This window comes from Callospermophilus lateralis, chromosome X (assembly GCF_048772815.1).
Source record: "Callospermophilus lateralis isolate mCalLat2 chromosome X, mCalLat2.hap1, whole genome shotgun sequence".
Lineage (NCBI taxonomy): Eukaryota > Metazoa > Chordata > Mammalia > Rodentia > Sciuridae > Callospermophilus > Callospermophilus lateralis.
The window spans coordinates 61,333,532-61,356,767 of NC_135325.1; the positions used below are offsets into that span (position 1 = coordinate 61,333,532).

At 33.0% G+C, this 23,236-nt stretch overlaps 1 non-coding gene and 1 pseudogene across 1 annotated transcript; one reads left to right on the plus strand and one right to left on the minus strand.

Moving 5' to 3' along the window:
* Positions 1-11,001: 11,001 nt before the first annotated feature.
* LOC143638568 (mitochondrial nicotinamide adenine dinucleotide transporter SLC25A51-like) lies at positions 11,002-13,745 on the minus strand (annotated as a pseudogene).
* A 7,185-nt stretch (positions 13,746-20,930) lies between these two features.
* Positions 20,931-21,055, plus strand: LOC143639578 (small nucleolar RNA SNORA54). The gene has a single exon (XR_013154725.1). It is a non-coding gene; the product is annotated as a small nucleolar RNA SNORA54 (small nucleolar RNA).
* Positions 21,056-23,236: the final 2,181 nt, after the last annotated feature.

The following is a 23,236-nucleotide window of genomic DNA, read 5'->3' on the forward strand; positions in this document are numbered from 1 at the left end:
TGTGACATATGGTTACTATACTACATACAAAATCTTTTGTTCAGATAGGTCCTAAACCATACAGTAATATGTTTTATTTAAATTATGCCTGTTAGGACTATTGTGCCAAGAATAATTTTTTTATGTACTGAGAATATAATCTAGGGATGTTTTATCACTGAGCTAATTTCTCAAGTTTTTTTTTTATATAGGGTCTAAGTTGCTGAGAGTCCCCCTACTTTGCTGAGGCTGGCTTTGAACTTGCAGTAACTCCTGTCTCAGCCTCCTGAGGCACTGGGATTATAGATGCATGCCACTGTGCCTGCCTAAAACTAAAATTTTAAGAGAAAAGGTTGATTCACCTTTATAACTTTTTAAAAAAGAATAAAAATCATAACCCATAACCACTTCACAAAGCTTTTGCTATGTAGATACTTTTTTTAATTGGGTTACCCCACTAAAGGGAAAATTAATGTTTCTCAGAGTATTTAGAAATATTGCTCTAGGAAACAAAAAAGGGTTAAAAAAAGAACTCTCACTTGTCACTAAGTTTAAAAAATGTGACTTGAGAAAGATAAAGAATTATATAGATATGCAAATATGGTAGTCCCAGTCCAAAGAAGAAGAAAATGACAAATTAAACTGAAGCTTATTTGATAGAAATTAAGTTCTTGAGAAAGGAATCCCAGGGTACATTCTTTGTTGTCAGTCAGTAAATAAAGACATTATTTCAAGAATTTTCTTAACATCCTTAGTGAGAAACTGTTAAATGGGACTTAGAAGTAGGTGTGCCTACACATTTAGGCTATAATTTGAGGTTGGGGAAATGTTCTCTGTCCAAGACAATATAAACTGACTTGAGAACCATCATGCATTCTTTGGATATAGTATTTGGCTTAAGCTTGATTCTTTTTGTTAAAACTATGGATCTTTTCAAAATCATAAGCATCTGCAGAGACTTTAAGCTAGTATTGGTCATTGTGAATGACTTTTGTAAGCCACTATGTTCATTTACACCTCAGAGAATAATTGAATTTGGCTGTGGTTATGGTAAGAGTAAGGATATTTAGTTCTGGTGTGCTTGCAGAGTGGGGAAAAAGGAGGGGATGTGAGTGAGAAAATGTACAAAGAATTGTAAGATTAGATCCTAATCAGACTAGAGGAGGAAAAAATCATTATTGGGCAGCAGCACGCACAGAGGTGCAGAGGATGGACATAGTTTGGAACACTTAGATTAATAAAGCAGTTACAGATAGGTAGAATATAGTGTGCAAAGCAGGGAGTGATGGGGAGATGATTCTGGTGAAATAAGCAGGATTATCCTGAGGATAATAGAATTCCATTAAAAATGTTAAGATGGAGCCTGGAATGTTTACTTTTCCATTTTGGATGGGGTATTTACAGTAGCAAAGATGACAGATTAGAAGGAAGAAAAATGGAGGAGATTATTGAAACTGGCCAGAGGACAGATGATGAATCAAGGCAGTTGCAGCAGGCACTTGGAGAGAGATGCCCAGGAAACTACAGGTTTTTTTTCATATTTTTGCATAATGTTAATTCTGACATAAGTTGTTTGGGGACCTTTCCTTCTTTTTTCCTTTCTTTCTCTTTTGTGGCACTGAGGATTGAACCCAGTGGTGCTTTACCATTATACTACATCCCAAGCTCTTCCTTCTTTATTGTTTATTTTGAGACAGGCTCTTTTAAGTTGCCAGGCTGGCCTCAAACTTTTGTCTCCGTCTCCCAAGCAGCTGTGATTATAGGTGTGAACCATTGTGCCTGGATGATTTTGTGTTTTGACTTTGTATACTGTTGTTCTGATGAATTCACTTATTAGTTCTTATACATTCTGATGGAGTGTTTATGGTATCCTACATGTAATATCATATCATGAACAGACAAAATTTTTTCTTTTCCTTCTAATGTGATATACCTTTTATTTCTTTTTCTTGCCTAATTGCTCTGGCTAGGAATTCCATTACTATGTTCAATAGAAGTGGTAAGAGCATGCATCCTTACCTTGTTTGTGATTCTAGAGGAAATGATTTTATATTGAGTATGATATTAGCTGTGTACTTTTCATCAATGGTCTTTGTTTTTTGTGGTAATTTTTTTGCATTCCTAGTTTGTTGAGTTGGATGATGATGATGATGACGATGATGACGATGATGATGATGAAAGTAAAGTGAATTTTTTGCCTTTGGTTTTGAAATTTTAATAAAAGTAAAAAATGAATGCAAATTGAACACAATGTTGTAAAAACATGAATCTCTTTAGATTTTCAAATATGCTATAATACCAATTTTGTTCATTCTATCTTATGTTTTTGTGAATTCAAATCACTTAGGTTCAATATATCTGCTACAAACTATTGGCAGAACTTTTACAGATTCATATTTTTGGCTACATAATTTCTTTTTTTTGTGCATTATAATTGTAGACAAAAGATTTATTGTTACATATTTATACACACTACATAATTTCTTTTTAAAAATATTTTGTTTATTTAGTTGTACCCAATACTTTATTTTATTTTTATGTGGTGCTGAGGATTGAACCTAGTGCCTCGCGCATGCTAGGCAAGAATCTACCTCTGAGCTGAAACCCCAGCCCTTCTAAAATATAGTTTTTTTTAAAAAAATTATTTATTTATGTATCTTTTTAGTTTTAGGTGGATACATTAGTTTGTTTTTATGTGGTGCCGAGGATTGAACCCAGTGCCTCATGCATGCTAGGCGTGAACTCTACCACTGAGCCACCACTCCAGCCCCTAAAATATAAATTTATTGTCAGTTTAAGAGAATAAATGTTTGTTGTTTGTGCATGATCAAGTGTTTTTATCTAGTAACTTTGGTTTGCATAGAATGTAGACATCTTCATTGGAAAATGTTTTTCCATAACTAATCATTCGTTTTCATTTTCAGAATGTGTGTAAGTGATCGTTCAAAATTTCAGAATGATCTATTTTCTTAAAAAAAAACCTATAAAACTCATTATCTCTGGAAACCTAGAATTTACTCAGGATGTTGAATCTTTTCATATTTTTTTCTGCATCTATTAAGATTATCATGTGTTTTTATCCTATACCCTGTTAGTGTTATGTATTACATTGGTTGATTGTGAGATTTTTTAATAAGTTGAAATCTACTTGCATTCCAAGAATTAATACACTTGACTTTTGTGTATAATCCTTTTAAGGTACAGTTGAATTTAGTTTATATTTTATTGAGGATATTTATGTTGATATTCATGAAGGATATTGGTTTGTGGTTTGCTTGTATTGTTATTTATGGTTTTGATATCAGGGCAATCTTGGCTTCATAGAATGAGGATGGACACATATAGCTTCCCTTTAGTTTTTAAGAAGAATTTCAAGATAATTTATTTTAATTTTTTCTTAGATATTTAGTAGAATATTCTAGTGAATTTATTTGGTCCTGGTCTTTTCTTTGTTGGAAAGTTTTGTTTTTCTCTAGCATATTTTTGTTTCTTTTGTTGTTGTTACTAGTAATTGAACCCAGGAGTTACCCAGTGATCCACATTCCCAGTTATTTTTATGTTTAAATTTGAGAGAGTCTCATTAAGTTGCTGAGGCTGACCTCAAACGTACAATCTTCCTGCCTCAGCCTCTCCAGTCACCAGGATTACATGTGTATGCCACTGTATCCAGCTGTTGGGAAGTTTTTGATTACTGATTCAATCTTTTTAGTAATTTTATTCAGATTTTCTATTTCTTCATGTTTTAGTATTGGTATATTATGTGCTTCTAGGAATTTATCCATGTCTTCTATGTTATACAACGTTTTGGCCTGCAATTATCCTTTTGATTTCTGTGACATCAGTTGTAATGCAACCGTATTTATTATTTTAGTTGGATTCTTTAACTTTGTTTTTCTTCCTTTTCCTATGTGGTCCTGGGGATTGAATCCTGGGGTATGCTACAATTAAGGTACATCTCCAATCCTTTTTATTTATTTATTTTTAATTTGAGGCAAACTCATTAAGTTACCCAGACTAGCTTCAAACTTGTGATCCTCCTGCCTCAGCCAGGTAACTCCTCCTTCTTTTTTTCTTACTTAATCCAGTTAAGCATTTGTGAGTGCTGTTGATCTTTTCAGAAAACCATCTTTAGTTTTGTTCTTATTTTCTATTGTTTCTCTATTCTCTATGTCTCTCATATCTGCTATACTCATTATTTTATTTTTTTCCGCTGTGAGTTTAGTTTTTTTTTGTTTTTCTAGTTTTTTAAAAGGTAAATTTAAATTGTTGTTTTGAGATATTTATTCTTTTTAATGTATGAAATTACAGATATAAATTTACTTCTTCACATTGATTTTACTACATCCCATACATTTTGGTATATTATGTTTTTATTTTCATTTGACTCAAATTTTAAAAATTTTTCTATGTGACTTGTTTGAACTGTACTAGTGTGTTGTTCAATGTCCACAGATTTACTTCAAATATTCTAGGTTTTCCTTTTGCTATTCATGTCTAATAATTTCATTGTGATCAGAAAATATATTTTGTATGATTTCAGTGTTCCTGAAATTTCTAAGACTTGTTTTGCAGCCTAACATATAGTAAATCCTGAAGAGTATTCCATGTGCACTAGAGAAGAAGATATATTTGTCTTTTTTATGTAAATAAAAAATCAACTGATATTTCATCTAATTCCAGTTAGAATGGCAATTATCAAGGATGCCAATAATAGCCAGGCTCAGCGGCCCATTCTTATAACCCCAGTGACTTCAGAGACTGAGGAAGGAGAGTTGCAAGTCCAAGGCCAGTCTCAACAATCTAAGCAATTTATCAAGACCTTGTCTAAAAATTAAAACAAACAAACAAAAATAAATAAAAAGGCTTGGGATGTAGCCTAGTAGTAAAGTGCACATAGTGTCAGTCTCTAGAACAAAAAAGAAAGAAAGAAATATTAAAATATTAGAAACAATGATAAATGCTAGAGAAGACATGCAGAAAGAGGAACACTTTTAAACTGTTGCTGGGACTATATATTAGTATATTCACTATAGAAATCAGTGTTGAAGTTCATCTAAAGACTAGGAATGGAACCAACACGTGACTCAAATATACAAATATATGGTATTTATACGAAAGAATTAAGTTCATTATATCATAGCAGTAGGTGCATACTATGTTTATAGCAGCACAATTCACAAAAGTCAACTTATGGAATCAGACTTAGTGTCCATCAAGGGATAAATTGATAAAGAAAATGTGGTATATAAATATAATGGAATTTTATTTAGCAATAAAGAAGAATGAAATCATGTCATTTGTAGGGAATTGATGGAACTTGAGAGCATTAAATGAAATAATACAAACTCACAAAGTCAAGGGTCATACATTTTTGTTCATATGTGGAAGCTAAAGAGAAAAAATGGGGAAAAAAGGTAGGGGAGAGGTCTTATAAAAATAGAAGGAAGACGAATAGAGTACAGGAAAGGAACAAGGAGGAGGGAGGAAGAGAGGAAAGGGGAGATACAGGGAAACAATATTAACCAAATTATATTATTATATTGTGTCAATGAATATTTAATGATAAATCCCACTATCATGTATAATTATAATGCACCAATAAAACCAGGAAGATAAAGAAAAATATTTAAAATTTTCTTTGTGAATTGACATTTTATAATTATTTCATTCCTTGTTTCATAATTTCCATCAATTTTTTTAGTCAATGTATTTTTTCTGATATTTTTTATTTTACTTTTTTATTTGTTCTAATTGGTTATACATAAACCAATTAGAACGCATTTCAACTCATTGTACACAAATGGACCACGACTTTTCATTTCTCTGCTGTACATGATGCAGAGTCACACCATTTGTGCAACATACATGTACAGAGGGTAATAATGTTCATCTTATTCTACCGTCTTTCCTACTCCCACACCCCCTCCCCTTCCTCACTCCCTTCTGCCCAATCCAAATTTCCTTCTTCCCTAGCTGTCCTCCATTATGGATTAGCATCTGCATATCAGAGAAAGCATTTTTACTTTGGGTTTTTGGGATTGTTTTATTTTGCTCAACATGATATGCTCCAACTCCATCCATTTACTGGCAAATGCCAAAGTTTCATTCTTCTTTAAGGCTGAGTAATATTCTATTGTGTATATGTACCACATTTTCTTTATCCATTCATCTGTTGAAGGGCGTCTAAGTTGGTTCCATAGTTTAGCTATTGTGAATTGGGTTGCTATAAATATTGATGTGGCTGAGTTAATGTAGTATGCTGATTTATACTTTTGGGTATAAATCAAGAAGAGGGATAGCTGGATCAAATGGTGGTTCCATTCCAAGTTTTCTAACGAATCTCCATACTGCTTTCTAGATTGGTTACAACAATTTGCAGTCCTACCAGCAATGGATGAATGTACCTTTTCCCCCCACATCCTTTCCAGCACTTATTGTTGCTTGTATTCTTGATAATTGCTATTGTGACTGGAGTGAGATGAAATCTTAAAATAGTTTTGACTTTCATTTCTCTAATTGCTAGAGATGTTGAACATTTTTTCATATACTGTAACTCCTGCTATTTGTCGTTAACATTTACATGGGTTATCTTTTCCTATATTTTCATATTCAGTTTATATGTGTCTTTAGATCTAAAGGTGAGTAATATTTTAGGAAACATGTAGTTGTATCCTGGTTTCTAAATTCATTCAATCTATGTTTTTATTTGTTCATATTCATTATACATAATTGTGGCTTTTATTGTGATATATTCATACATGCTTATAAAATAATAAGGTCAAATTCATTCCCCTTTTCCTCTCTTTTCCCTCTAATCTCCATTCCCCTGATCATGCTTTCCCCTGCACTAATTGTATCCCTTTTACATTAATAATGTACTTTTTCCTTTCCTCTAGTTTCCACATAAGAGAGAAAACAAGCAATACTTGCTTATCAAAGTGGGATTTATTTCACTCAATATAATGCTGACAAATTCCATCCATTTTCCTACAAATAACAATTCTATTTTTCTTTTGGATGAATGAGGATCCATTGAACACATATGTATCACATTATCTGTATCTATTTATTGACAGAAACTGAGAGTAATACCACAACTTGGCTCTTTTGAATTGTGCTGCAATAAACATGGGTATGCAATGTATCACTAAAATATATTGGCTTCAGTTATTTTAGATACATACCAAGAAGGGGTATAGCTGAGTCATATGATAGTTTTATCTTTTAAAGATATATTTAGTAGTAGATGAACACAATACCTATATTTTATTTATTTTCATGTGGTGCTGAGGATAGAGTCTAGTGTCTCACATGTGCTAAGCAAGTGCTCTACCACTGAGTTATAACACCAGCCCCTGTATTCATCTTTTTGAGGATCTTCCATTCTGAATTCGATAGTGGTTGTACTAATGTAAATTCCCACCAACAGTGTATAAAAGTTCCTTTTCTCTGCATCTTCACCAACAGTAGTTTTTTTCCCTCAATACTTGCCAGTTAGAATAGAGTAAGTTAGAATTTCAGGGTAGTTTTGATTTTGATTTCTCTGAAGGCTAAAATTGTTGAATATTTTTTCATATACTTGTTGGCCATTTGTACTTTCTTTTGAAAAGTGTCTGTACATTTCATTTGCCCATTTACTGAGTGGGTTATTAGGAATTTTTGGTGCTGAGTGTTAGTTATTTTATATTCTCTGGATATTAATTGTCTGATGGTAAGTAAGAGGGAAAGATTTTACTCAATTCTTTAGGTTGTATCTTCAATCTGTAAATTGTTTACTTTGCTGTATAGAACATTTTCAATTTTATTTCATTTATTGGCCTTATTTCCTGAGTTATAGTAGTCCTATTCATGAAGTTGTCACCTGTGCCTATGTGTTAAAGAATTTTCCTTATGTTTAATTCTAGAAATTGCAAAGATTCTAACCTTAAACCTAGGCCTTTATTTTTTTGAGTTGATTTTGTGCAGGGTGAGAGATGGAGAACAAATTTTGTGTTTCTTCATATGGATACAAATTTTCCTAATAACACAAATTATTGGAGAGGCTGTCGTTATACACCAATGATTGTTTTGGGTACCTTTGTCAAGATAAGGTGAGTGGCTCTGTCTCTGTGTCTTATATTCTATTCCATTGGTTTATGTTTCTATTTTTATGCCCATACCATGCTGTTTTTTTTTTTTTTTTGCTCTACAGTATAAATTTTTTGTGTGTGAAAAAAAAATATTTTACTTGAGGAAAAATTCTATTTTACATATGCTAAGGTAATGGTAAAATCAAACAAATTTATGTTGGATGGAGGATATTTCACTTCTGTTTTTTGTAATATCTTTTTTATTAATTTTATTAGTCTTTTTAGTTATGCATTACAGTAGAATCCATTTTTTCATAATTATAAAAGCATGAAATATATCTTGTTCTTATTCAGTTCCTAGTGCATACTCTTCATATTCCCTACTCTATCTCCCTCCCTCTTTCCTTTCCTCTGCTCTACTGATATTTCTGCCATTTATCCATAGATGTTTTTAAAATTAATTTCTTACAGATGTACTCAATGCTGAGATCCACTGTGGCAAATTTATTTATGTATGGGAAAGTGATGTCAGATTCATTCCACTGTCTTTCCTTTTCCCATTCCTCCTCCATTCCCCTTTGTGCACTTCACTGAAATTTTATTTTTTAATGCTGCTTTATTGTGAATTTACTCTCAAATGTCAGAGAATAAATTTTACCTTTGGGTCTTTTTGCAGGGTATTGGCTTATTTCACTTTGTATGTCTCCAGATACATCCATTTATCTGTGAATGTCATAAAGTCATTCTTCTTCATGGCTGAGTAATACTCCATTGTATGTTTAAACCACATTATATTTATCCATTCATCTGTTGAAGGGCACTTACATTGACTGCATAGCATAGCTATTTTGAATTGTGTTGCTATAAATATTGATGTGGCTGTGTTACTGTAGTCTGTAGTATCCTTGGGTATGTACTGAGGCATGGGATAACTGGGTCAAATGAGGTTTTTAATTCCTAGATTTTTGAGGAATCTTCATACTGCTTTCCACAGTGGTTGCACCAATTTGCACTCCCACTAACAATATAAGAGTGTACCCTTTCCCCATATCCTTGCCAGCATTTATTTTTACTTATAGAGGGAATCTTTTTTAAAATATTTTTTTAGTGTTGATGGACCATTATTTTATTCATTTATTTATATCGGTGCTGAGAATTGAACCCAGTGACTCACCATTTATTTTTACTTATATTCTTGATAATTTTCAGTCTGACTGGAGTGAGATGAAATCTCTGTGTAGTTTTAATTTGCATTTATATAATAGCCAGAGATGTTGAACATTTTTTGTCATATATTTGTTGACTGTTCATATTTCTTCTTTTGAGAAGAGTCTGTTTAGTTTCTTTGATCATTTATTTATTGGGTTGTTTGAATTTTTGGTGGTAAGTTTTTTGAGTCCTTTGAGTATCCTGGGAGTAAAGGCTTTATTTGAGGTGCATGTGGCAAATATTTTTCCCATTTTGTAGGCCCTTTCTTCATGCTTTTGATGGTTTCCTTTGCTGTGAAGAAGATTTTTAACTTGATGCCATCACAATATTGAATTTTATTTTATTTCTTATGCTTTAGTAGTCCTGTTAAGATACTAAGCTCCTAAGCCAACATGTTCGAGTGTTGGGCCTACATTTACTTATAACAAGTGCAGATTTCTAGTCTAATTCTTAGGTCTTTGATCCATTTTGAGTTGAGTTTTGTTCAGGGTGAGAGATAGGGATTAAATTTCATTCTGCTACAAATGGACTTCCAGTTTTCCAAGTACCATTTGTTGAAGAGGCTATCTTTTCTCCAAGGTATGTTTTTGGTACCTTTGTCAAGTATGAGATAACTGTATTTATGCGGATTTTTCTTTGTATCTTCCTTTCTATTACACTGGTATTCTTGCTTGTTTTGATGCCAATACCATGCTGTTTTTGTTACTAAAGCTCTGTAGTATTATTTGAAGTCTGGTATTGTGATGCCTCCAGCTTTGCTTCTTTTCACTAAGGATTGTTTGGCTATTCTGGGACTCTTATTCTTCCAAATGGATTTCATAACTGCTTTTTCTATTCCTATGAAGAATGTCATTGGTATTTTGATGGAATTGCATAGAAATGTATAGTTCTTCTGGTAGTTTGGTTGTTTTGAAAATATTAATTCTGCCTATCCAAGAATATGGGAGATCTTTCCAACTTCTAAAGTCTTCTCCAATTTTTTTTCTTTAGTGTTCTATAGTTTTCATTATAGAGGGTCTTCATCTCTTTTGTTAGATTGATTCCCAATATTTTATTTTATTTTTTGAGGCTGTTGTGAATGGAGAAAAAAGTATTTGACAAAGTATGGCATTCATGAATGTTAAAACACTAGAAAACTAAGGATAAAAGAAACATCCTTCAATATTGTAAAGGCCATATATATATATAGAAAAAACTGGGGCCAGCATTATTCTGAATTGAGAAAAATTGAAAGTATTTTCTTTAAAAACAGGAATAAGACAGGGGATGCCCACTTTTTTCTACTGAAATGTTTTATTGTTTTTATTTTTGTTGTTGTTGAAGATTAAGGAAATTAACTTTGTCCATAATTCATGTGGTCTGTACTTAATGACACCAACTTATATTTGAGGCAATTAGGAATAAGACCAAACTATATTCTTTTTAAATATTTTTTTATTTGTACACAATACATTTATTTTGTTTGTTTATTTTTATGTGGTGCTGAGGATCGAAACTGGGGCTTTGCACATGCCAGGTGAGTGCTCTACCGCCGAGCCACAACCCCATCCCCTATTTTATTTTTTATTTGGACCAATTTATCTGTCTATCTATCTATCTATCTATTTATATGTGGTGCTGAGAATCAATCCCAGTGCCTCACACATGCTTGTCAAGCACTGTACCACTGAGCTAGAACACCAGCCCCCAAACTACATTCTTTGGTCTATTTAGTTGACAAATGGTATTTCACCAATGACTTTTCTCATATAATCTTTAACAGGAACTCATAAGTAGCACTGATTATGTCCCAAGAGATAAGAGACTGATGGTATTTCAGATCTGCACCTATGAAAAGATTTGTCAGTTTCCCCTCATGTTCAAGCCAGATTGTTTTGAAAAACTCGGGGAAAGACTGAAACTCCCCAACATTCTGAGGCTGCGTGCAAGTTTTAACAACATCAATTGGAAAAAAAAAACACTCAATAGACCTCCCCAGATAAAGTCACTGACCAAATGAGCACTGTGAGTCATTGTAGTAGGCAGATATTGCTTAATGGGACCTCAAAGACCGAAAAAGGACAATACTAAACCATTAACAGAAAATAATGGGCACCAATCCTCAATAACATTCTCCAATTCCATAGCATTTCAGTGCTCTGAAAGCCTGATAAGTGTTTATAAACTTGTTATGATGCTTGTGGTCTTGAAGGAATGTCTGAATTCTTTCCAATGGAATTAAAATGGCTTCTATTGTTTCTGTAAGGTACTGCTGCCACACCATGTGTTGCAAACTCTGTGGCACTGACATGCTTTTGGAGAAGGCAAGACAAAAACTTATATAGCACAAATATAAGTGACATGGTGGTTGTTTTCTGCATTAATGGCAGAAGGATCCTGCGATACAAGTTTCTAAATCCATCCCTCCTCAACTGAAGCACAAAATTGTGGGTTTAGATTGCATAGTGCTGCTGCCAAAGAAGGATCTTCTCAATGGGAAGGATGATGGCTATGTTGGTGAATGTTGCTCAGCAGCTGTACATTTGTAATATGAGGTAAGCTGTAAAGATCCCTGGCTTCTTTTCATGAGCTTCTGAATCCATCATGTTGCTTAAGATTTTTCTTCTTCATGAAGATTTTTTTTTTAAAACCTGTGATACCAGCTGAATATATGGTATGAGGGATGATAGCATTCTAGTAACTTTTCCAATTATTTCCTTTGTTACTGGTTTGTCAGGTTCTTTCTTCTGGAGGCAATTTTGATAACTAGATTTCCATGGCTACAGGCCCCATGGCCTTAGTTGTCGCCTGCAGGACCATAGCCATGAGCACACAAGCCAGCTCCCCTGTCAGGGATGCCCACTTTTACCACTCCCATTTAACATAGTCCTTGAAACTTTAACCAGACCAATTAGGAATGATAAATATATATTTTTAATTGATTTAAAGAAATAAATGACAGCAGAAGGAAAAATAAACCTATTAAAGGAATACAAACTGGAAAGGAAGAGCTCAAATTATCTATTTGCCAATGACATATTCCTATATTTAGAAGATCCAAAAACTCCATCAGAATACTTCTAGATGGGGCTGGGGATGTGGCTCAAGCAGAAGTGTGCTCGCCTGGCATGCGTGCGGCCTGGGTTGGATCCTCAGCACCACATACAAAGATGTTGTGTCCGCCAATAACTAAAAAAAATAAATATTAAAAAATTTAAAAAAATACTTCTGGAACTCATAAATGAATTCAACAACAAAGCAGGATATAAAATCAACACCTATAAATCAATTGTGTTCCTATACCTGAATGATGAATTTACTGAAAAATAAATTAGGAAAACTATCCCATTCTTAATATACACAGTATAATTTTAAGTTGATTATTGTTGTGCCTTCAGTATGACACTTTCTTTAGGATTTTCTTGGCTATTCTGGATTTTTCATTCTTCTATGTGAATTTTAGGATTGCTTTTCCAGTTTTATGAAGAATATCACTGTTATTTTAATGGAGATTGAATAAACTCTGTAGATAATTTTCAGCAATACAGCTATTTAAAAAAAAAACTTTATTTATTTATTTATATGTGGTTCTGAGGCTCAAACCCAGCACCTCTCACATGCTAAGCAAGCACTCTATTGCCAAGCCACAACCCCAGCCCCAATACAGCCATTTTAACAATATTAATTTTGATTATCCATGAATTTGGGAAGCTTATGCATCCTCTAACATCTTCAACTCTTTTTCTACCATTCTGTAACTTTACTTGTAGAAATCTTTTACTTCATTGATCAGATTTATATCTACATAATTGTTTTTGTTTTTTCTACTGGGAATTGAACCCACTGGCATTTTCCCACTCAGTTACATCCCCTGTCCTTTTTTCTTATTTGTTTTAAGACAGGGTATCACTAAATTGCTGAGGCTGATCTTAAACTTGCAATCCTCTTGCCTCAGTCTCCTGAGTTATGAATATTAAGGGTGTGAACCATCAAGTCTGGCCCTACATATGTTTTAAGCTACTATGAATGGAATTGTTTTCCTTTTTTTTTTTTCTTGGTGGGCTTAATATTGGATGTATAAAAAACGATTGATTTTTGCATGGCTTTTTGTATCCTACTATTTTGCTGAAATTTTTATTAGATCTAGATGTCTTCTTATGGAACCTAGAGGGACTTCTAAGTATTGGTTCATGTAATCTGCAAAGAGGGAAAATTTGGCTTCCTCCTTTCCTATTTGTATACTTTATATTTCCTTCCCTTGCCTAATTGTTCAGGTAATGTTTTAAGTATTATGAATAGGAGTGATCAGAGTAGACATCCTTGACTTGTTTCTGATGTTATAGCAAATGCTATCAATTTTCCCCTGCATTATTATTGTGGACTTTGGTTTGTTATATATACCCTTATGATATTGAGGTAAGTTTTTTTCCTACTGTCTTTGAATTTTTTAAACCATGAAGATGTATTGAATTTTGACAAAGCCTTTTCTACACCTATGGCGATGATCATGGAATTTTTGTCCTTGGTTCTATTTATGTGGTAAATTATATTTCTTCATTTGTGTATGTTAAGCTATTCTAATATCCCCAGAATCAAGTCAACTTCATCATGGTATTTGACATTTTTAGATGTTTTGCTGAGTTCAAATTGCAAGTGTTTTATTAATGATGTTTGCATTCATCAAGATTATTGGTCTTCAATTTTATTCCCTTGATGTGCACTTATTAGATTTTGGTATCAGGATCATACTGGTTTTATACAATGAGTTTTGAAGTATTCTTGCCTTCATATTTAATAGAATAATATGATGGGTAGTCATGTTAGTTTTTCTTTAAATTTCTGGGAAAATCGTGCTTTGAATTTATCTTAGCCTGATGGTGTCTTTGTTGGGAGGCTTTTCATTTCTGCTACAATTTCATTGTGTGTTATCTATCTGTTTAGGTGTTTTGTTTGCTCTCAGTTAAGTTTTGGTAGGTTATGTATCTATAAATTTATACATTTCTTCTATATTTTCCAATCCATTGGAAAATAAATTTTCAAAATCGATCCTAATAATCTTATGGATTTCAGTGGTGTCTCTTTTAGTATTTTCATTTTCATCTGTAATTTTATTAATTTCAGTCTTCCTTCCTATTTTTCTTATTTTTAAATTATTTTTGGTTACTTTTTCAAATAATAAACTCTGCCTCATTTACTGTGTATATTTTATTCTCTATTTTTGATTTCACCTCTAATCTTTATTATTTTTCTTTCTATTATCTTTGGCATTGGTTTCTTATTTTTTTTCTAAGATATTTGGATGCACCTCCAGGTTGTTTATTTGTAATCTTTCTGCTTTTTTTTAAATGTAGGCACTCATAGCTGTAAACTTCACTCTTTGAATTGCCATCACTCTCTCCTCTGGTATGTTGTGTTTCTATCTTCATTAGATTTTAAGAATTTTTAAAATTTCCCCTCCTGATTTCTTCAATAACCCACTCATTATTCAAAAGTGTATTGTTCAGTCTCCAGGTATCTGTACATATTCTGCAGTTTTTCTTGCTATTTATTTCTAATTTTAATACAGTATAATCTGAAAAGATACAAGAGATTTTTTCAATTTTTCATTTGTGAAGGCTTGTTTTTATGGCCTAATACATGATCAGATTTATAGAAAGTTCTAATAGAAACTGAAAACAAAGTATTTTGAGCTCCTGTAGGATGAAATTTTCTGTAAGCATCTGTTAAGTCCATTTGATGTATAGTATAGTTTAGGTTTGCTTTGTCTGCATTAATTTTCTGTCATGATAACCTATCTATTGGTGGTAATGGTATATTAAATTGCTACATACTATTGTATTGGGGCCTATATGTCTCTTTATGTTGAATAATGTTTGCTTTTTGAAATTAGGTGCATGGCATTAAAGCATAAATATTTGCATTTGTTATACCTTTCTGTTAGATTATTCCCTTTACTGATATATAATGATCTTCTTTGTCTCTTCTGACTAATTTTGGCATAAAGTGTATGTTTTCAGGTAGAAGAGTAACTGCCTACTTGATTTAAAATTCCATTGGTATGGAATGATATTATACTTCCTTCCTCTTTCAGTTTATGAAGGTCTTTGGTTATGAGGTATGTTTTTTGGATGCATCATAGCATTGGGTCTTGTTTTTGTTAATCCAATCTTATAGTAAATGTCTTTTATTTAGAGAGTTAAAACATTTACATTCAGTAACATTGCAGAGACATATGTGCTACTTCTTGTCATTTTGCCTTTTTTGGCAGGGAGGATACCAGGGATTGAATTCAGGGGTACTTGACCACTGAGCCACATCCCCAGCATATTTTGTGTTTTATTTAGAGACAAGATCTCACTGAGTTTCTTAGCACCTGGCTTTTGCTAAGGTTGTCTTTGAACTTGTGATCTTTCTGCCTCAACCTCCTGAGCCACTGGGATTACAGGCATGCACTACCATCTCTGGCTTTCTCTGCTTTAATATAGGAAGAATTTCTAATAATCATTTGATTGTTTATTCTAATGAGTTTTATTCATTTTCATGCTCTCTTGGTTATTATTGTCTTCCTTTTTCTGTCTGTAGAATTCCTGTATCTCCTGCATTACTTGCTTAATGGTGACGAACTCATAGTTTATGCATATTGTGGAGGATTTTTTTTTATATTTTCTTCAATTCTGAAGGATGTTATTGCTTCTTTTTATCAGTTTTTTTGCCACTGTGACCAAAAGACCTTGACAAGAACAATTTTATAGGAGGAAAATTTTATTTGGGGGTTCACACTTTCAGAGGTCCCAGTCTGTAGATGTCCAGTTCCATTACTCTGGCCTAATGCGAGTTTAAACAGCATAATGGAAGGGAATGACAGAGGAAAGCAGTTTAGAACAGGACATCAGAAAGTGGAGAGAGATTCATTCCCCTCACCACAGACAAAATATATATGCCAAAGGGATTCCCCAAATGACCCATCTGCTCCAGTTGCATCCTCGCTGCCTAGAGTTACTACACAATTAATCCCTATATGAGGATTAATGCATTCATTCACTTAAGACTCTCATAACCCAATAGTTTCACCTCTAAACTCTCTTTCATTGTCTCACACACGAGCTTTTGGGGGGTATATCTAATATCTAAACTACAGCACTGCTGAATTGCTGGATATAGTCATCTGGGTTGGAAGATATTATTATTATTATTATTATTATTATTATTATTATTATCATTATTATTATTATTTGGTACCAGGGATTGAACCCTGGGGCACGTAATCTTTGGGCCACATCTCGAGCTCATTTTAGATTTTATTCAGAGACAGGGTCTTGGGAGATACTGTCAGCCTCAGCAATTTAGTGAGGATAGTGAACTCACTACCTCCTGCCTCAGCCTCCTGAGTCAGAGGGGTTACAGGCATTCAACAAACAGGTGGAAGATATCATTTTACAGTAGTTAGAATATGAGATTCAGTGCCCTCTTAACATTTAGAATTTCTGTTGAGAAATCTGTTGTTATTCTAATTAATTTGCCTTTTTAAGTGACTTTGTATTTCTCTCTTGAGGCTTTTAAAATTCTTTGCTATGGATTTTTTTGCATATTATTTAAAAAAAATTAATATTTATTTTTTTAGTTGTAGTTGGACACAATAACTTTATTTTATTTATTTATTTTTATGAGTGGTGAGGATGGAACCCAGGACCTTGCACATGCTAAGCAAGCATTCTGCCGCTGAGCCACAACCCCAGCTCCTCAACTGTTAATTTTTTTTATTTAATTGATTTTATTTTTTTAAATACACAAAAGCGGAATGCATTACAATTCTTATTACACATGTAGAGCACAATTTTTCATATCTTTGTATATAAAGTATGTTCACACCAATTCATATCTTTATACATGTACTTCGGGTTTTTTAAAATTACAATTCTCATTACACATATATACCACAATTATTCATATCTCTGTGTATAAAGTAGGTTGACACCCAATTCGTGTCTTGAGGATGTGGGGAAAAAGGTACACTCATAGATTGCTAGTGCGACTGCAAATTGGTGCAGCCAATATGGAAAGCAGTATGAAGATTCCTTGGAAAACTGGGAATGGAACCACCATTTGACCCAGCTATCCCTCTCTTCAGACTATACCCAAAGGACTTAAAAACAGCATACTACAGGGACACAACCACATCAATGTTTATAGCAGCACAATTCACAATAGCTAAACTGTGGAACCAATCTAGATGCCCTTCAGTGGATGAATGGATAAAGAAAATGTGGCATATATTTTTGCATTTTAATTTTAGGCCATCAAAAAATTCCTTTCTGATCCTTTCTATTTGGAGTTCTAAATACTTCCAGTATCTATATGTCTATCATCTTCCCAGGAGTAGATAAATTTTCTGCTCTGGTTTGATTGCATACATTTTCTATACCATTATTATGTATAACCTCTCTTTCTTCAGTATCTATTAGTACTTTTTTATGGCCATTGGGATTGAACTCAGGGGCACTTTACCACTGAGATAAATCCTCAGTCTTTTGTTTTGAGACAGGGTCTTGCTGAATCACTAAGGCTGACCTTGAACTTGAAATCTTTCTTGCTCAGCCTCCTGAGTGGATGTGGTTATGGGATTTACCACCATGCCCAGCACTTTGTAGGCTCAATTTTATTTTCTAATGTTATTCTGGATCTTTTGTATAGTCCGTTCATTGTAATTTTTTCTTTATTACTGTCTGAGAGTTCTACTTCCTGCATCTTATCATCCAGTGCTGATACTGTTTCTTCTGCTTCATGTAGTCTGTTGGTGAGAATCTCCACTAAGTTTGTTGTTTAATTTGTTTCTTCTCCAAGATTTCTATTTGGCTCTTATTTTTTTTTATAATTCCTCTTTATTAAAAACTCTTCCCTATCCTGATTTTTATCCTTTAGTTAATTTTGTGGTTATTCTTTTAATTTATCGAACATTTTAACAGTAACTTTTTGGATTCTTTGTCCAGAATTTTCTCCACTTTGATATCTATTAGTTTTTAGACAGTTATACATTTTTAGAAATATCTTATTTCCTTGCTTTCTAGTGATGATTGTGTTTCTTTATTGAGATTTTCACATCTGTTGGGACGTATATCTCTTCTATTATTATATGAATTCCTTCCTTCTTTTCTTTTTCTTTCTTTATTTCCTGGAGATTGAACCCAGAGATGCTTTACTACTCAGCAAAATCCCCAGTCTGTTTTACTTTTTATTTTGAAACAGGGTCACACTAAGTTGCTAAGGACCATGCTAATTTGCAGAGGCTATGATTGAATTTTCAATCCTCCTGCCTCCTGAATTGCTGGGATTACAGGTGTGTTACACCACTACTGGCATGGGTTCACTTTAGTGGGCTACATTCTCCTTGATATATACCCAGACTGGTGGTATATCTCAGCATCAAAGAACATACTCAACGAGTTCAAAGAGCTGTAATCAACCCTTAGCACCATTTTGAGTGTAGAAAATAATCACCTGAAATTGTGACCATTTGAAGGAAACCATATACTAATAAATCATAAGAACTTATTGAAAATTCTCTGTATACTATGCTAATACAAAGGTAGAGTATTTTTCTAGAATAGGCCCCAAAGTTGGAAATTAGCAAAATCAATATTAAACTTACAGGAGTCATTGTCTCACTATATTGATTCTAAACTGCAGAGGGGCTGAGATGTGTTGCCAGTTTTAAACCCTGACATCTTGATCTTCCAATCTATGGCTTTTTGAATGAGAATTTTAATCCATTTATATTTAAATAATTTTTATTGGTAGATAAAACTTTCTATAGCAATTTTATTTCTTCTGTATGTCTTTTAGCTTTTCCTCTCCTTCCTTTACTTTATTACTGCATTCTTTTTTTCATTGATTTTTTTAATGATATGCTTTGATTCCATTCTAAGTTTGTTACAGATATTTTCTTTGTTACTGCTATTGTAATTACATAAATTATCTTAAAATTCTAGCAATCTATTTTAAACTGTTAACTTCAATCACACATAAAACGTTGTTCTTGGGGATGGGGTCGTGGCTCAGTGGTAGAGCGCTTGCCTTGCACCTCAGCACCACATAAAAATGAATAAAGGTATTGTGTCTATCTACAACTAAAAAAATCCTAAAATCTGTAGTTCTTTATGACTCTATTCCCCTACTTTTTATTAGTGTTACAAATCATATTTTTGTATAGTATATACCCATAAACATAGATTTATACTTTTCATAAACTTTTTCTGTATTGGAATTCTATGCATATAAATTTGTTTGTTAATATATTTTTTATGTATTTACCATAGATTGGAAACCTTTATTTTTATATACTTTCATGTTTCTGTCTATTGTACAATCATTTCAATTTGAAGGGCTTTCTTTTGTATTTTTTATAGTGTGACTTCATTAATAATTAAATCCTTCAGATTTTGTTTATCTCATTGTCTCCTTCCTTATTGAAGGGTAGTTTTTCCAGGAAAAAAAGGGTTCTTCAATTACTTTTGTGTGGTAATGGGGATTGATCCCAGGGGCTCTCTACCACTCATATACATCCAAAGCCAATTTTATTTTTATTTTGAAATAAGGTCTTGCTAAATTGTATAGGCTAACATTGTATTGTAAACCTACTGCCTAAATCTCCCACGTAATTGGGATTATAAGCATGCACCACTCTGCTTGGTAAGATATATAGCACTTTATTTCCTTCTTTTTTTTTTTTTTACTTTTTTTTCTTGCTTCCTTTCATACTTGCTTGCTTTTATTTTATTTTTTTCCTCTTTTTTTGTAGTAATGGATATTTAATCCAGGAGTGCTTTACCACTGAAAACATCCCCAGCCCGTTTCATGTTATTATTTTGAAAAATTAAAACAGGTTCTCAATACATTGATTAAGTTGGCCTCAAACTTTGGATCTTCCTGCCTCATCCTCTTAATCACTGTAATTACATAGGATCATAGTGCCACCATGTGCCACATGCCTGGCTAGCATCTTGAATATGTTATCCCATTCTGTTCTGACATAAATACTTTTTGCTGAAAAATGTGATTGCAATCTTACAGATGCTTCCTTGTACTTGATGAATAGCTTTTTTTGTGTTACTTTCATGATGCCCTGTCTCTGACTTTAAAGTTTTGTTACAAAAGTGATCCTTTGTTTACAATGAGATTATATCTTAGCCAACACAAATAATTTGAAAAATATAATAAATCAAAATGCATTTAGTAAATGTAAATTTATTTTCACTAAACATCATAGGTTAGCAACACAATACACCAGAGAAAATTGTTATATATCCTCATGATCATATTACAGACTGGGTGCCACGCCATGGTGCTGCTTTCCATCAGAGTATCATATAACAAATCACTAGGAAAAGATAAAAATTCAAAATTCAATGTATAATTTTGATCTCATATATATTGCCTTTCCGATATTATAAAGATAAAAATAACACAAGTTGAATCATTGTAAGTTGAGGTAAATCTATAATTTGTCTTAATTTTTTTTCCTTTGGATTCATTCTAGTCAAAGATTTTGGAGCTTCTTAAATCAGTATGTACTTTTCTTTTTTTCAGATTTAGAAGTGTTGCAATAAATTTCTTCAAATAATCTTTCTCTTTCTTCTTCTGATATTACCATAATATGTATTATTCTGCTGGATAGTGTCCCATAAACACCTTATGTTCTTGCACAGTTCATAACCTGTCAGGTTGGCTGTAGCTGGTGGGTTTTGTTCCCCAGTGCCACAGAATCTCCAACAACACATGACTGACTAACCAATGGCTTTCAGTTTCAGGTCTTGAAGACAGTGTAAAAACACACACACACACACACAAAAAAAAAAAAACACAAATACAAAACAAAAAGCCAACTTAGGCTCCCTTTGATTTTTTTTTTTTATTCTTTGTTATCTTTGCTCCTCTGACTCAGTTTATTTATCCATTTCCCCATTGATGGACATTTGTGTTATTTTCAATGTTTAGGTCTTACTATTAAAGCTGACATAAATAGTCATTTGCATGCCCTTTTGTGGGAATGAGCTGTCATTTGTTTGCATAAATTCCTAGGAGACGAATGGCTGGTTTTACTCTTTTAACATTTTCACTGGCATTGAATGAGAGTTCCAATTCCTTCACATATATGCTAATATTTCTATGGATAGTCTTTTTAATTTTAGACACTCTAATAGATATATAATAGTATCTCATTGATATTTTAATATAGATTCACCTAGTGAAGAACAATGTTGAGTAACTTTTCATGCATTTGTTTTCCATCATTTATTATTACTGACAAAGCTTTTGTCAAAATTTTATGCCAATATTTTTTGGTTGTTATTTACTTTTCATAGAATTTCAAGGTTTTTTTTAATATTCTGGTTACAAGTCATTCATCAGTTATATGTTTTGCAAGAATTTTATCACAATATTTGGATAGTTATTTCATTATCTTGACAGCATCTATTTAAGATTAGAAGCTTTTAAAAAAATTGATGAATCTCCATTTAGTATTTTATCACTTATGTGTATCACCATTGTTGTTATATCTAAGAAGTCTTTGTTTAAGAAAGCAACAAATATTTTCTATTGTGTTTTCTTCTAAATTTTTGTTTTCATCTTAATAATTTTCTTATTCATTTTTTCCATGTTCTTATTGGTGCATGTAATTGTAGATAGTGGTGGCATTTTGTTGTTTCATATTCATACATACACGATATAGCAATATAATTTGGACAATATCATTCCCCAGTATTTCTCCTTTTACTCTCCTCCTTTGTCCCACTAGTCCTTTCATTTATATTCTACCGATCTCTTGATTTTCTTGAGATCACCCTGCACCTTTCTTTTCCTTTTTCCTCTCTAGCTTCCATGAGTAAAGGAAAGTATATGACCCTGGACTTTCAAAATTTGACTTATTTTTCTTAACATAATATTCTCAAGTTTCATCTAATTCCATGTAGATGACATAATTTCATTCTTTGTGGCTCAATAAAACTTCATTGTGCCTAGCAGCTCTGGAGACTGAAACAGGAGAATTGCAAGTTCAAAGCCAGCCTCTGCAATGGCAACTCAGTGAGACCCTGTCTCTAAATTAAAAAAAAATTACAAAATAGGGCTGGGGATGTGGCTCAGTGGTCAAGGGCCCCTGAGTTCAATCCCTGGTATAGCCCCTCCCTCCGAAAAAGAAAAACCAAAAAAACTCTGTTGTGTATATATAGCACATGTTCTTCATCGATTCAACTATTGATGGACACCTAGACTGCTTCCATAATTTGGCTATTATGAATTGTGTGGTTATAAACATGGGAATCTATATGTCACTATACTGTGCTAATTCTTTAGTATAAATACTAAGGAGTGGAATAGCTACGTATTATGATGGTTATATTATTAGTTTTTCTTTAAAAATTTAGTTGTAAATGAACACAAAGCCCTTATTTTTATTTATTCATTTTTATGTGGTGCTGAGTATCAAACCCGGTGCCTCACAAGTGCCAGGCAAATGCTCTACCACTGAGCAACAGCCCCAGCCCATATTCTTAGTTTTTTTGTGGAAACTCCATGCTGATTTCCATAGCAGTTAGAACAGTTTGCCATCCCATTAACAGTGTGAAAGTGATCCCTTTTCTCCGCAATCTACCCACCATTTATTATTGTTTGTATTCTTGATGGCTGTTATTCTAAATGTTGTAAAATGAAATTTCAGTATAGATTTTTTTCCCACATTTTTATTGGTGCACTATAGTTATACATATTGATGGGATTTCTTGTTACATATTTGTATGTGCATACAATATAACAATATAATTTGGCCAGTATCACTCCCCAGCACTTCCTTGCTCCCTCTACAACCCCCACCAATCCTCTACCAATCTCCCTTTGATTTTTATGAGTTCCTCTCCACCTTTCTTTTCCTTTGTCCTCTCTAGCTCCCATATATGAGAGAAAACATATAGCCCTTAAGCATCTAAGTTTTACTTATTTTTCGTAAC